Source organism: Nipponia nippon, unplaced genomic scaffold, assembly GCF_047370975.1.
Source record: "Nipponia nippon isolate SJK-2023a ecotype South Korea unplaced genomic scaffold, ASM4737097v1 scaffold_14, whole genome shotgun sequence".
Lineage (NCBI taxonomy): Eukaryota > Metazoa > Chordata > Aves > Pelecaniformes > Threskiornithidae > Nipponia > Nipponia nippon.
This window is the reverse complement of record NW_028262330.1, coordinates 9,993,289-10,000,000: the sequence shown is the minus strand read 5'-3', so window position 1 is coordinate 10,000,000 and position 6,712 is coordinate 9,993,289. Positions and strand designations below refer to the sequence as shown.

Below are 6,712 nucleotides of genomic sequence, written 5' to 3'. Positions count from 1 at the left end.
ACCTTAACAAAATACCGCTCCCTCTGGAACAAACATTGCAAAACCATACGTGACTTCGCTCTGGGACATCCTAAACGAAACGGTTTCCCAAGTGCTTTACCCAAAAACGCCCAAACCCGCCGGGCAAGGGCGCGTTTCCAGAGCCGGTGCTAGCGGTCTGCGCCCCTCGGGAAGCCGCACCGCTGCGACCCGGCCTCGCCTCCCCGCGCTCCTTCTCCCCGCCGCGGCAGCGCTGGGAGCGGGGCGAGCCCAAGGCCCCTCCGCGGGGAAGGGGAGCAGCGGCCCAGCGGGCCCTTCCCCCGCAGAAGCCGGGGGGCTGCGGCGGCCCGCCCGCGGGGGAGGAGCGCGGTCGGCAGAACAATGGTGGCGGCGGCGCCAGCGGCAACGGCCGGGGCCGCCCCCGCCGCGCTCCGGGGCCGGCGCGGAGCCCAGCCGGCCCCCGCGGGGGGCTCGGGCCGCCGCCGCCGGTGCTGAGGCGGCCCGGGGAGGCGGTTCCGCCTCGGCGCTCGCTGGCGGGAGCGAGTAACGGAGCTCAGGCCCGCGGCCGCGGCGATCCGCCCGTGAGGGCACGGTCCCTCAGACCGCGCGTCCCTCGCTCCGGCGGATCGGGACCGCCACCGCTGTGACAAAGGGAGCCCCGGCATCCACCCCCCGGGAGCGCGACGCCGGAACGCACGGTGAGCAGCAGCGAAGGGATCCGGGCGCGGAGACCCCCGTCGCCCGGTACCGGTCTGAAGGCAGCGATGGCGGGAACAAAGCCCGAGCCGGCGGGTGCCCCCCCGCTGTGGCACGGTGCGCGCTCGGGGCCGGCGGCACCGCGCTGCCGGGGGCGACCCGGCCGCCGAAGCGGGACGCTGGGGGCAGCGCTCTCTCGCAGCCGCCGGAGCGGGGCTCGGTCGCCAGCACCGCTCAGCGCCCGGACAGCGCTGTCGGGCCGACGGCGGCGGGGACGCGGGGCGACCGGTACCGCGGCGCGGCTTTCCCGAGGCAGAAAGGCGCCCGCCCGGCCCCATGCGCGGGGAGGAACGGAGCCGGCGGGGGGGCCGCCCCGCCGTCCCTGCAGAGATGGCGCCCGGGGGGGCGCGGACAGCCCGCGCCGTGCCCACCGCCCCGCCGGCGGCAGCCCCCGGGCGAGGGATGCGGCCGCGCCGCGCTCGCCCAAAGCTTCGGCCGCGCTCCAACGCGTCCGCCGGCCCGGGCGAGCCCCTCGGGCCGGCCTGGCGCTCCGGAGTCGGCTGACCCGGCTCCGGTACCCCCTCCCCTCCCGCCGTCGCTCCCCACGGCGCTGGTCCCCGTTCGCCAGCCCGGAGCGCTCCGCAGCATCACGCACGACGGCTCCGCCTCGGTACCTGGGTCACGTCCCGCGCCTCAGCCTGCCGACGCCGGCGCTGGCGGCGGACCGGTGCCCGCTGCCCGCTCCCCGGCGCTCCGCCGCGGCAGGTCGCTGGCGGCTCGCCCCTCCCACATTGGCGCGGGGGCGGCCGGGTCCTACTGGCGCCACGCGACCCCTCCCCGCCGCCACGCGTTCGCCCGCGCAGGGGCAGCCCGGCCGCGCGCCGCGGGAGCCACCGGCACCGGTACCGGCAGCACCGGCACCGGCACCAGCACCGGCACCAGCTCCTTCCTTGCTGCGTCCTGCCCGCCTGCCGCGCTGCCCCGCCTGCCGCGGACTTACCCGTCCGAATCGGCGTCTACGAGCTTCCTTGCTTTTATTTTTTACTTCTTAGTCGTTTTGATTGTGATATTGTGCATTCTTACGGGCTTCCCTCCTCATCCTTTACCAAGGGAGCACAGCCTGCAAATATGCCTGCTTGAGACCTCTCTGTTTTACATCCAGATGAAGTGAGCTTTCTGCACTGATCTGCTGTGGCTCTACTGCCATTCATACAACTGTTGAAGTACAAAACTGAGCGTGTATTGGTATTGCTATTATTTACCATCCACGCAAGCTCTGATGGGCTTCTAAAGTGCAGTACAGAGAGTAGCGCTCCTTAGGCTACTCAGGGTTTAGGAGATTCAGGAGTAGGTGCTTCACTCTTTTGTGTGCTTACAGCACGCAATCCAGTGTATAGGGGAGCGATCGTCCCCCTGCACTGGGCACTGGTGAGGCCGCACCTTGAATCCTGTGCTCAGCGTTGGGCCCCTCACCCCACGAAGGCCATGGAGGGGCTGGAGCGTGGCCAGAGCAGGGCAGCGAGGCTGGGGCAGGGGCTGGAGCCCAAGGCTGGGGAGGAGCGGCTGGGGGAGCTGGGGGGTGCTCAGCCTGGGGAAGAGGAGGCTGAGGGGAGCCCTCATCGCTCTCTGCAACTGCCTGAAAGGAGGCTGGAGCCGGGGGGGGTCGGTCTCTTCTCCCCAGGAACAAGCGATGGGACAGGAGGAAACAGCCTCAGGCTGCGCCAGGGGAGGTTTATGTTGGATATTAGGAAAAACTTGTTCACTAAAAGGGCTGTCAGGCCCTGGCCCAGGCTGCCCAGGGCAGGGGCTGAGTCCCCATCCCTGGAGGTATTTAAAAGCCAGGTAGATGTGGTGCTTAGGGCCATGGGTTAGTGGTGGGCTTGGCAGTGCTGGGTTAATGGTTGGACTTGATGATCTTAAAGGTCTTTTCCAGCCTAAACCATTCTATGACTCCTGCCACCTGTGTGGAGATACACAAGGGCAGGGTTCTAACGAGAAGAGGATAGGTAGGATACGGTGTTGGCTTGTGAGAGCTATTAAGTTGCAGAGATTAGTAGCTTCCAGTATTTTAGAAGCTACTCACTGAAATCAGGTAATACAGAGGGAGAATCTGACATTCTTTGGATGCCACAGAAGTTTTTTCTTTTCCCTGAACATTACGTTTGTTTTGGCTTTTGATTCAGTTTTGCTGTAGTACCCATGTAGGGATTCATTGCAGTAACGTGCAAAGATGAGCAAGGCCAGGTGGTTTGGTTTTGGTAGATAGCATACAGCCAGTGAGGCATACATTGCTAATCTTAAAAATCAGTAAAACCAGTTTTTGACTGTTTACCATTACCTGAATTTAGGCCGTTCACTTACAGGCTAGATGAAGGTAATTGCAGAAGAGCAAACCCCACTGATTCTTGTGGAGCTTCTGAAGCAAGCAGTGCAGTGCCTGAGGCCCAGCAAAATTGGTGGAGTCTAGCAGCTGAAGACATTTTTACATGTCTTTACAGGTAATCTTGGTTCTCCAGGAAAAGGTAGTGTAATCTCCATTGCCAGTCCCAAAGGACTGGAAAAACTCCTACAGTTTTTGAGAGGGAGACAGTTTTATTTGTCAGGACCCCACTCTCTGACTGTAATTTCTTAAGGGGGACAGTTCCATCCTGCAAAATCTTCTGCTTTGTTGCTCCACTTTACTTGAATCACTGCATCATAGAAATGTGTAGCCATCAGTAGAATTTTTAATTCAAACCTTAGAGGTATGTGCTTTGTGAAGATATTTTCAGGAGGGACAGAGGTGCCTAGGAATGGAGAGGAGTAACTCTGAAAGTGAAGTTGGCAAAATACCGAAACCATCAATATCTCTTATAGCTACTCAAATTATATAAGAGGCTAGATAAGGAAAGAGGTGTTAACTGAACATGTTAAACAAGACAAAAAAGAGGACTGGTGTGTCCTTCACATCTGTCAACATTGCCCCTACCAAAGCCTCCATCTCTCTGCAGCCTAGTCAGCAGCGCAACACGTGCTCTCTGGTTAGCGTTCAGTTGTAGAACGCTCACACCATTTAAGAGGTCGTTTGGTTTTTTTTTTAGAGGCAGAAGCGTGTCACTGCAGTTGGTCTGTTTTTCAGAAGTGGACGTCCATAGGCATAGACCAGCTGCTGAGAAAACAGCCCAGTGGTCTGTGGTCTCACTTTTGTAGCTGATGGCTCCTGTTGTTTTTGAAGAATGCATTTTACGGAAGAGGTGTGTTCGTAGAGGATGACGTGCCAGGGTAAATGACACCCCCCCATCATCAGCACCCAGATGGTTGGATTTGATTCAGTATTCAACAAGGCAGTAGTGTAAGTGAGCAGAACACAGGGTTGCTGTGCTTGCAGAAGCCTGCACAGAGTCTGGATAACCTCATAAACACTTGGAACTGAGATGAAGGCACAAAACCCCTATCTGTTAGGTGGAGTTACGTTGCATATGTTTAAGCATTAAATATGCTGCAGTGCACTTATGAGCAGAGGGAATATTAAAGTGCAGCAAAGAGAACTCAAAACACAGTGACTTAAGGCATCTAACTACAAAAAGAGCTTTGAAAAATGATTCTTTGCAGTTCTAACTAAATTAAAAAAAATCTGCATCTTAGTATTGTTCATCTGTAAGTATGCCACTTATTACAGATATTCTCAAAGTGTTGTTGAACTCATGAGGAATCATTGAATAGGCAAATTCTTTGTCCAGAGTAGACAGTGAAAGCCTCAGTTTAGTTTCTTGCTAAAGGGGATTCTTAATAGGAAAGTATAATGTCATTGGGTTATACTGAATAGATGCTAGATTCCACTAGCCCTCCACTAAAACTCCTTTACTCCGTAAGTCTTTACTAGTTTCCAAAGAAGTTAGGATGCTGGTGTGTTCTTTATTGACATGTTTCACTTGACTTCGTCTGTTATTTTGTATTTTGCGCCTTTGCGGCAAGGAAGGCTAATGATATTCTGGGTACTGAATAGAAGGGCACGTTGCTGGCTCGTGGTCAATTCGTTGTCCGGCAGGACCCTCAGCTTTCCAGCTGGCTGGCCCGCAGGCTGTGTAGTGCGTGGGGTTATTCCTCACCAGGTGCAGGACTTCATGTTTTCCTCTGTTGAGCTTCAGGAGATTCCTAGATCGTTTCCATTAAAAACAGAGTGATGTAGTGAATCCGATAACTGTTTACCGCTCACATCAGTAAAGACAGTCAGAGAATGCTGGAAATTTGTGCCTGATCAAGCTTCCAAAAAGGCAGAGGTGACTAGAGTGTTGCTGTTATGGAGTGTAAATAGGAAGAGGGGAGCTGACATTAGGAGAAAGCTTCATTGCTCTGGAACTCAGGGCTTCTGATGGCAGATGTCTTCCCTAGCACCTCCTGAACTGTAGAAATGCTTCTGTGTATCGTAACGGTTTTGGGTGTTCGCTGCTTCCTGTTCCAAATTCCAGCTGTGCTCTTTGCTGTTCCTGCAGTTTGTAGCCGAGTCCCAAATATTACCTTAAAAATGCCTGTAAACATATATTCTTATTAAGCTTTTATAAATACTTTGTTTTTAAGGCTGTGGTTTCTTACTTGCACTTGAATGGAGTCTGTTGTATTAATTATGGATTTTCACTGCAGTGTTTTTAAGAATGTTAACAGTAACATTGAACATTTCAAACGGTTTCATACACAGCTAACTGTGCAACGCATACGCTTCTGCCTTTGATTCAAAAGGTAAATGTAGCAGATCATGTTGTACAAAGAGCCCTTGTAAGATCTTTATTGCAGAAAGGCCAATAATATTCAGAGTTGAGGTTTCGGTAATTTTTAGTTTGTTTCTAAAGCAAGTATGAAAATAAGGTCTTTTTATATGACTCTCAAGATGCAGTTGAGGAACATGAACTGTACCTACAAAGATGTATATAGTCTTCAAAAATATGAACCCACAGTTGTTGTACAGGTAGACATGGAAAAGAGAGACATGGAAACCAAATTCTTCTAGCCTGCATGAAACTGGAATTTAAATGTGTCATTTAGTTCCTAAATAACAGCACCTAAATTTCAGAGGGGGTAAAAAATTCCCCTGGAGTCCTTTGCAAGCTGTAAAGGAGGCCACTTCTATTTGGAAGATCATCTTTAAAATGTTAGTTCTGAATTTTTTTACATTTATTGTTCGTATACTGTATACCAAATACATTCCTCGGGGTTCTGTGGAAATAAGTTTATTCATTTGAAGGAAAGCTGCGCTTGTAAGAAAGACTCTTCTGAATCACATTTTATGTTTCATCAAGGTAGACTATGTCCGTATTCACTTACTGAGTCCCTGCATGTTTCTCATAAATCTGTTCCTCTGGTTGTCCAGGTAAGCAACTTGGTTACACATGGCTCTCGTGTGGCTTGTGTCTTGGACCTACTTTTCCATAGAAACAAGAAGGAGGGCAGCAGGATAAATAGCTTGTGTAATCCCGGGTCTTGTCTTCTTATGGAGTTGGGCCACGATGAGTTGGACATAGCCTTTGGACTGGAAACTTAAAAGTGCTTTTGAGCCTAGTAGTATATTTGTAGCCAGGATATACCCTGCTTTTCCTCTCTAAAATGCAGCATTTTCAGAGGGTGAGTCCATTTTCTTTCTTTCTTTGTGAAGCTACTTGTAAGTGTTGCTATTTTGCAGTAGCCGGACGGGGCCAGAGACTTGTGTTCAGAAGTTGTGACTCTGAAGGTGGTTCTAAAGGTGGCTGAAATCTACCTTCAGCCTAAATCTTACGGAACTCACTAGTGTTGGATAAGAACAGAAAATCTGTCTCTCTCTTCTAAATTCTTCTTCATTTTTGCTAAAAGGGAAAATGGCTTCCTTTCATTTCCATCTATGAAACCAGGACATTTTCTGCATTTGTTTTAGGTGCCTACAGGTTTCTACATTGATCCCAAAATCGGTGTTGTGTAGACTGTAATCTTTTTGACTCACCGTTAAGATGAAAATGTACCCATTTTGGGCACTGTTGAATCACTAGAAACCGCCAGTTACTCATTTGGGGAACCAACATGCATCTAACGA

General features: G+C 52.3%; 2 protein-coding genes across 4 annotated transcripts in view; one reads left to right on the top strand and one right to left on the bottom strand.

The window, feature by feature from the left end:
* SLC16A3 (solute carrier family 16 member 3) overlaps positions 1-1,453 on the bottom strand; it is a 13,204-nt gene extending 11,751 nt beyond the window's left edge. Inside the window, exon 1 of the mRNA XM_087751238.1 lies at positions 1,350-1,453. The gene's annotated coding sequence lies outside the window, so the exon portion shown is untranslated. The remainder of the gene's footprint in view (positions 1-1,349) is intronic.
* Positions 410-6,712, top strand: part of CCDC57 (coiled-coil domain containing 57) — a 54,404-nt gene continuing 48,101 nt past the window's right edge. For 2 of the 3 annotated variants that reach the window (XR_015703341.1, XM_087751230.1), the window contains exon 1: positions 410-677. The gene's annotated coding sequence lies outside the window, so the exon portion shown is untranslated. Of the gene's footprint in view, positions 678-3,131; positions 3,174-6,712 lie in introns of those variants that run through there. The other variant, XM_087751234.1, reaches the window with a different exon arrangement.